The 9,037-nt window shown below is 41.9% G+C and overlaps 1 protein-coding gene across 10 annotated transcripts in view; it reads right to left on the bottom strand.

Annotated features, from left to right (window-relative positions):
* OARD1 (O-acyl-ADP-ribose deacylase 1) overlaps positions 1 to 9,037 on the bottom strand; it is a 43,688-nt gene that overhangs the window by 15,248 nt on the left and 19,403 nt on the right. The window lies entirely within an intron of this gene.

Below are 9,037 nucleotides of genomic sequence, written 5' to 3'. Positions count from 1 at the left end.
AACAGTTTTGTGCAGCAGGATACGTGCTTGGTGAAGTGAGCCTGTTTTCTTTAGCTTTTCAGTGGTGACTCATGGCCATCCATCCAAGTTTGTTTTTAAACAAAGGTATGAGTCAACTAGAGAGCACGATGGCTCAGAGAATGGTAGAGCATTGTGAACTTTGCACTCATTCTTTAACAGAATCAAACAATCGGCAAAGGTGTACGTGATTTAACTTTGTAAAAATAATAGAAACACATTGCTAAAGAAGATCTGCCAAAATAGCAATATCTCACCTTCCATGCATCGTATCTCAGAAACTCACATTGCAACACACTCTACCATAAGAATAAAAGCGTTGCCACTATTGGGTCGGACTAAAAGATCCAACAAAGGTCCATCTTCAAGAGTGGCCACCCAGGTAACTCAGACAAATTCACAAGCTGAACCACCCCATCTGTTCTGAGCACTTGATAATTTGAATTTAGTCTGTATACTGCCTTGTGCAGGTCATAAATACTGTAAATTAAATAAAATATCTGGGTTTGAAATCTTTCCCAAGAATGACTGACAACACAGTGCTTACAATTATAGTTTGGCAAAGGTGACACAAATATGTGAATTTACATTTTACTTGGGAAGGGGAAAATAAGAAAGAGTGACTGATGTTACACTGAAACTGTCCCTTAAAAGATCAGCTGGTCTTATCCAAAGAATTTACTTCATGTAATCTGCCCAGTCCTGGTGCACAATGATTATTTAGAGAGCCAGAGCGCCACCTAGTGATTACTGTTCTGATACAAGATAAGGCACACAAATGCTATGTTGGTTCTGTTACAGAATCCTTATCAGGGCAATACCTTTATTAGGCTAGCCAAAGTATCACAAAACAGTAAAAGTTTTTAAGTTCTCCATAACCTTTCATCAGACTGGATGGTAAGCAGAGCAGCAGGGGAAGGGGAGGAAAACTATTTTGGCTGATGTTAAGGCCTGGGGTCTGCCTCTGGTCAGAGTTTTAAAGCAGAATGTAGGGGAGGTAGCAGACATTCAAACGTGACTTTTTAGGTGCTATATAGCTATCGGGTTGTACCAAGACCAGTTTGGAACATGACACCTAAAAGAAGCCTCATTCAACTCCCTGCTCCACCCTCTCCAATTCCATCTTAAGTGCTGGCCCAAGACATTTTGGCACCTGAGGAGAACCACAAAATGGCATCCAACCCCACCACCAGGGAAGGATCAAGTGAGGAATAATGATCTGCATCAGGAACAAGGGTGAGAGGAGCTGACCAGTGCCTCCTATTTGCCAAGAGGCCACTGTAGAGGTAGGGGTGCATGTAGTGGTGGCTGTCAGCAGATCCAGCCTCCAAGACATGTGCTGCAGCTGTTGCTCCAACAGCAGCAGCAGCAGCAGCAGGCAATGCATTCCTTGGAGGCTGGATCTGCTGCCCCTGTGGATCCTGCCGCCTGAGGCAGTCATCTCACCTTGCCTCATGAGTGGGCTGCCCCTGTATCAGAACTCTCTGACAAGATGCAAACTCCATGGGTTTGGTGCCAGACAAGATGCCACCCCACCCCCTTGCTCTGCTTACCATTTAGCCTACAAAAGAGTTCTGGAGAACATGCATGCTTGCACAACTATTTATGTTTCTGTTGACCTATGTAATTAGGTATTGCCCTAATACAGATTTTGGAGTTTTTCTTATCTGTTGGTAAGAGTTTAAGGGGTAAATTATACGAAACAAATTTAGTTTGCAACATCAGCATTTAAACACCACTCTGACCTGTATCATGAACAGATAGCTATAACCATAATCAAGTACCGTTATCTCTCTCATTTTTACAGATTCTAGGGAGGGAATGGTAATCTTGAAGCAATGCTGAACGGCAGTAAGGTAATGGATATAGGGAATAAAGTGAAATTTAATCCAGATCACAGAAGTACTATTTACTGGTAGATCAGTTAGTCCAGGGCTTGAGGTACAGACTGTGCTAGATGGAGTTGAACGCTCCCTTATGCTGGAAGTTCACAGCTTCAGAGGGTTTCTTGATCCAACACTATTTCTAGATGGACTTGGCCATGGTTATTCATGCCCCAAGAACATCAAAACTGAACTACTGCAATGAACTTTACACAGGGCTGCCTATGAAAAGTGTTCAGAAATGTAAATTGGTTCAAAATGCTGCTGGCCAAGCTAATGCCTGGGAATGGGATGGACAGAGCCTATAACTGCAGTCCCATTTGATCTGCCTTGATCACCTGTTCTGGCCTTAACTCACCTTGCTAGTTCTCACCTTTATAGCCCTAAACCAGGCATAGGCAAACAGCCCTCCAGATGTTTTGGGACTACAACTCCCACCATCCCTAGCTAACAGGACCAGTGGTCAGGGATGATGGGAGTTGTAGTCCCAAAACATCTGGAGGGCCTAGTTTGCCTATGCCTGCCCTAAACCACTTGAGTCCTGTAGATCCTAAGCTCCTGCCCTGCTATATACTCCAATCAATTTCCAAAATTCTGCTTCAGGTAACCCCAGTGACTGTAATTCAGTACAGTACTACAGGCACAGGGATCAGAGTAGTTTTGGTTACAGCACGGTTGCCTGTGGCTTCATGTCTACTTCAGGTCTTTTTAGGAGGCTGAAACAAGAATCTCTTGTTGCTTTTAATATTGTCTTGATGATTTTCTATGTTGTTAGCTGTTCTGAGTTACCACCATAGTTGGAGTGGGGAACAGGGGAGACATTTTAAAATAAACAACATAAAGAAGAGTCCTGCTGGATCAGACCAAAGTCTCATCTAGTCCAGCATCCTCTTTTCCAGAGTGGTCAACCAGGTGGTGCCTCTGGGAAGCCTAAAATCAGGAGATGTGCACACCCTCTCCTGCTGTGGTTCCTCGGCAATTGGTATTCAGAGGCATTTCGAAACAGGTAAGATATCTGTATCATTTAACATTGTGTTACATGCAAGCTTATGAGCACTGTATTTATTTTGTTTCTGTCAAGCCCCGAAGCTAGACAAGTCATCTGATGCTGGCATACAACTGAGATATTCATACACCACTGGCGCCACCACAAACAAAGACACCTTTCCAATTCCCCCCAGCCTTCAGGGAGATAATGTACTCCATGCCAAGTTAATGCTTTGGCTGATCTTATTGAAAGACCACATCCACATTTACTACCTGCCAAGATACTTTTACATGTAAACAGTCTCAACACCAGTGTCAACCCATGCAATTCCCGATCCAATCAATGTTTCAAATGTATATGAAACTGCATGCTTTCCTTATGTTAATGACCTGCATTTTATTTGCTGAAATCTGAAGAGTTCTAATAAGCTATCAAGCATACATGACTTTGTGACTGAACAAACCAATTGGCTCTGTTCCAAAATTAAAGGCAGTTTCATGCTATTTCAAGCTTACTCAGTTCTTCACTTGGGTTTCCTGCTTAAGAACCATGGAGTCTTGCACTGAATCAAATCATTAAACCATATATGTAAAATAAATTGTTTCATTTACTTATTTTTAATCACTCTACACCCCTCCTTTTAATCAAGAAGGCTTCCACAGAGCTTATGAAGATGGGTGGTTAGATAGCAGATATACTGATTTATAAATTTCTGTAAAACTATGCAAAAAGGTAAATTCCACTGCACCTATTATTATTATTATTATTATTATTATTATTATTATTATTATTTAGAGAGAATGTCTTATGCTAAGCCATTGGTTCATCAAGCTTAATACAAGCTTAATTTCAGTAGCTCTCCAAGCTTTTCCAAGAAGGACCTTTCTCAGTCCTACTTGGAAATGTCAGGGATTGTACCTGGTGGAATATTTAGAATGCAAAGCATATGCTCTGCCATTAGGCTCCAATGCTTCCTCACCTGTCACAAGGCCAAAAAAAATTGTTATATAGAACTAGGAGGGTGAGGAGCATGGCTCTTACATCTGGATTAGAATTTGCTTGAAGTTGTAGCTTATCTCAAAGCCCTGATGCTCATACACAGTTGAAATCACATTTGTGCACTTACCCAATACAGTTTTATATATAAATGGTTTAGAATTATTGTTGTTGTTTATTAAATTTATATATCACTCTATACCCATAGATCTCAGGGTGGTTACATCTTAGATATACAACACCCCATGGAGCTCCTTTTATTTGCAATATTCAATGTCCTTTGGCTACAGTGGTCTAAGGTCAAGCAGAAATGGAAAGAATGATGAATGCCAGCATTCCTTAAACTGCTATTTCCCAGTCTTATTTTTCATGGACTAGCATAAGCGAATGTCAATGTCACAGCTCTCTAAGCTCTTTGAAGGGCTAACAGGTTGTGTGTGCTTTTCCCTCTCTGTAAAATAATACCTAGTCATCAGGTTGTTGAAGAATATACATAGTGGTAGATTCCACTAGATTAACACTTTTGTTTGCCTTCTAAGTATTTAACAAGGGTGCTCATAAGCGGTAGCTTTGATGTGCCACAGAAAAATTAACTGATACCTACTAATTAAGACAATCCAAGTCAGCCTGAGACAAGAGTGCCAGCATTGCTCTCCTGATTGCTTCTCTGTATTGTTGTAGTCCTGGGTATGGTTCTATAGCATGTAGCAAATCTGTACAGAGGTATAAAAGCATGCCAATCTGTCCCTGAAATCACTGGAAAATAAGCAGACTGGGTGGGTGGGCTGCTGCAAAGGAAGATACCCTCTGGTTGCTACTGCTACTAAGTGTGCTTGTTTATTGTTTATTTATCTTGCAGTAGTTACAGGAGGGGAGCAGAGGAATCACTGCCCAACAACGTATCCAGGGATCCGTTTTGTTTTGATAACAAGCTGTCCTTTTTATTCTAAAGAGCACATCCCAACCATGTGCAATACAGACAGTGTCTTATTTCATCTTTGCTTCTGGCCAAATAAATATTTCCTGAGCCTGGATTGCAAGGCGCTGTCCTCTGTAGGCACCTTTATAATTAGAAAATATCCTAGGGGGTAGACCCAGATGAGCAGAGGATATAAACACACACATTGACAAAAGGGCAACTCTTATAAACAGACCATCGGAGAATATTAGACTTGTACTTGTGGTTTTTAGACACTCTGCCAGCAGGCAGAGCTGGGGAGAGTTTGGACTGCTGCAAGACACTAATAAGACAGTGATTTTTAAAGTAGCCTTATCTACAGCAGACACAGTTAAGATTAATTGCACACTGCGACCAACAAGCCATGAAGTTGTACAGCAGGGGTTCCCAAATTGAGCTTCATTCAGATGGTCTGCGGCATGTCTGCATTCAATATTCATATCAACCTCCAACTGTATCTGTATTGCTTTTTATTTCTCAAGTTGCATTTTATTCTGTTACAATCTGAATCCTGTGGAATGCAAATTGCAATACAATAAAATACAATAAAATGAATGAAAGAAGCAATACAGTACAAACACAATTTTTAAACATACAGCATCAAGCACAGTGCATTACAATTGCTACACCAGCTCTACTTCAGTAGTGTCAGAAAAAAAGCACTGGTCAGATTAGTTCTGTTTCTGTACACACGGAGGAGGCAGCAATGTCAGTTTAAGGAACAGCTCAAGGACTCCAATCTGTGAGAAGCTGGCAATGCATCAAATAGCAGCATTTTATAGGGAAGTACAGGATACATGTGCATTTGGAGAACTTCATGTGAACGCAGTGAGTGCACAGCAAATGGGAGTGCAAACACAACCTTTGTATAATACAGTAAAGTAAAGCAGTATTTTGTCAGGATAAGCAATATTGCAACATAAAAGCATAAGGCTTAAATTTATTTTGAAAATTGTTTCAGAAATGGATACTTTTTTTTTTTAATTGTTCGTTTGTTTTCTATAACAGCTTACTGAAATGTAAATTAGTTGGATTCACAATGCAATGCCTCATTCATTAGAGGTTCCTGAGCAGAGGTTGCAGGGCAACATTTCAGGGATGCTGTAGTAGTGGATTCCCTGCATTCGTAGGGGGTTGAACTAGATCACTTTTGAGATTCCTCCAATGCTCTGATCTATAGTGTTGTTCGTGTTTATGACATAAAATCTCCACGAGGAAGATTCTAGTTTGAAACATGTCCATAGCATAGCCTCCTGTTAACTACATGTCATATGCCCATCGCCTGGACTGCCTTCATGGAATGATAAAGGTATTGCAGAGGCATCCTTCTGTTTTGCAGTTGTTGTTTTTTCAGTTCATCACTGCTGCATACTCAAATAAATGAACCAAACACAACGAGGATTTCTACACCAAATCCAAAGCATACCACCACTGTGTTCTCTGCGCACTGCACAATTTCGGTTGTTTCCTGTGCAGTGTCTGCCTGCACAGAGGCAGAGTACTGCCCTAGAAGGAGTTCAGCAGCAGCTGGGAAAGAGATGGAGCCACAATCCCAGCACCACATTCCAAAGATTAGATTAAAGCTCAGCATTGATTCGTGCAGCTTGGCTGGCTCCAGTGAAAGTTAAAGCGGCAAGAATGATGGGACCCTGATTAATCCAGCAGTCAAGAGCTTCCAAAAATAAAGTGGGTCAGAGGGACACGAGAAGGGGTATGGAAGAGTTATCACTCATCAGCTCAGGATTCCCATCCCCACAATTCCTCCCTAAAATGTCAAAGGTGACAGTGATTGGTCTGGGGTGCATAGTAACCAGGGAGGGGAGAAAAACAATATGCTTCCTATGGAAAGTATTCCATACCATTGACAAAAGCTGATCATAGATTGCATTTTAGCCCCTGTTGTCTCTGTCTCATTTTTATAATAAAACCCAGTCCAAGAGGCAGTTGTCAGGTGCACAACGTCTGCTTGCTACAGAGGTCCAATGAAATCACTGCTGCTTATGCCACAGACCAATTGGTGTGTAAGTTTCTGTGTAAGTGGTCTTTTTAAAAACAGTTAAAAGGAATGGGCGGAAATCTCATATAGGTATGAATGGAATTTTGTTGTTCTTAAAGAAGCAGCTCAACTTTTTAAAGCAGCAAAAATCTCTAAAGATGCTGGGTTCTATATCATTTGTCCAATAATGCCTTTGGCTGCTTTGTGCAAGTAGAAAGCACTTCTGTGCATCCACCCAATTTTCACGAATCCTCCGATCCTCTGCAACACTCTGCATCATGATACATATTGTTCTGGAGGGTCCCCCACCTCTCAGGAGCAGCTTGGAGCAGGGAGAGAAGTGGCTGCAGTAGATAGGGACAGGTCAGTGAAAACAGAATGCCTAGCCTTGCAAGAGCAGAAATGCTTTCTGCTAGTGCAAAGCTGCTCCCTGTTGATAATTCCACTTTTCGTACTATGTTCATAAATTGTGAAGTGTGAATGTGAGGAATACATATTCTCAAATACTTATACTGTGCAGGAAAACTTGATTTGTTGAAGGACATTTGTCAAACACTGGAGAGTTGAAAAGGGTTTTGGACACTGGGGAGCTGCTGTGCGGTTCCCAACAAAACAAACTAGGGGGTAGGGAGAAATAAAAATGTAAGAGAGCAAAACGTATAGTTAACTGTTAAATAAAATCCAGTATGAACTTATTTCAAATATTGTCTTGCATGTGTTATTATAAAAATGTATGTTGGAATTTTTCAATCTTTATAGTCTAAATTCTAAATGAAAGGTATTCAAGGCAATCTCCATCCTCAGGAAGTTTTGGATAGCTCAGGGCAGAGCAATGCAGACACCCCAAACTTTTGCAGGTCAAACTAGCTTGTAGGCAAGCTATATATTTTTTCTGAATGCATGTACAGCTTACTGAGCTCCAATAGGCAAAATCTGCACATTTCACATCACTTCCTCCTGATCTGGACCCAAAACCACTGGGTTCAAAAAAATTAGCCATTTTTATACTTGTTCAAAGCCAGCTGCGTATTCCCTGCCTCAAGCAGGCTCCTATTCTCAACTCATCATCATCAGTATCATTTCCCTTTGCCCCAATCTACATTCATTTTTTAAATATCAAATTGCACCACGGCAGTATTGGTCCTAGTCCTCTCACTGCAATTCCACCTGAGCAAAACATCTCCAGATAGACTGACTGTGGAGAAGAAAAAGCAGCCACCTAAAAGACATAATACTTCTCCTATATATTCCTTATTAACTAATGCTATCATATTCCAGTGTATTGGAAACTTCATAGCTCCTCAACAAAAGGCAGACCCTGTACAATGGGTTTACTCTCAGGTTTGAGAACAACTTCAATCATTCAGATTATTTTGCGCTAGCAGAACATCTCCCCCAACATACTTTTGGTATGTGGTGCTGATTCCAAACAACTTTCAGTCTGTTTTTCAGTATATTCCCTAGGGCAGAGGTAAGTAAGGTAAAGGTACCCCTGCCCGTACGGGTCAGTCTTGACAGACTCTAGGGTTGTGCGCCCATCTCACTCTATAGGCCGTGGGCCAGCGCTGTCCGCAGACACTTCCGGGTCACGCGGCCAGCGTGACGAAGCTACTCTGGCGAGCCAGAGCCACACACGGAAACGCCATTTACCTTCCCGCTAGTAAGCGGTCCCTATTTATCTACTTGCACCCGGGGGTGCTTTCGAACTGCTAGGTTGGCAGGCGCTGGGACCGAGCAACAGAGGTAGCTAACTTTAACAGCATCTGTAGGGTCACGTCTCCCTTCATTCCTCACTACTGGCCGTGCTGCCTTGGGCTAATGGGAGTTGCAGTCCAATAATGTATGGAAGGCCACATCCCTGCCCTATGAAAACAGGCATTTTAAGAGATACAATTTTCATATGTATGTAAAGGTTTCAACAAAAGGCCCCATCGATCTTTGGCTCAACAACCAGTCCATTTTTTTAAAAAGCTAACAATGGCATTGTGCCTTCCTCCTCCTGTCTAGTCTGGAACGGTGGTCCCTCAAGGGCAGGAGGAGGGCGTACTGTCCAGGGACACTGGTCAGTGACCAGCCTTGCTTGAAGCCAGTTTTCCGTCATGGCTGTGGATAAATAGGTTACTTCTGCATTCAGGATTTTCCATCCATCATCCGCCCACACTGAACTCGTCACTTCATACTTAAAATATAAAAGGGAG

Source organism: Podarcis muralis, chromosome 5 (genome assembly GCF_964188315.1).
Source record: "Podarcis muralis chromosome 5, rPodMur119.hap1.1, whole genome shotgun sequence".
NCBI lineage: Eukaryota > Metazoa > Chordata > Lepidosauria > Squamata > Lacertidae > Podarcis > Podarcis muralis.
Note: the sequence above shows the minus strand (reverse complement) of the source record. Positions and strands in the feature narration are given on the sequence as shown.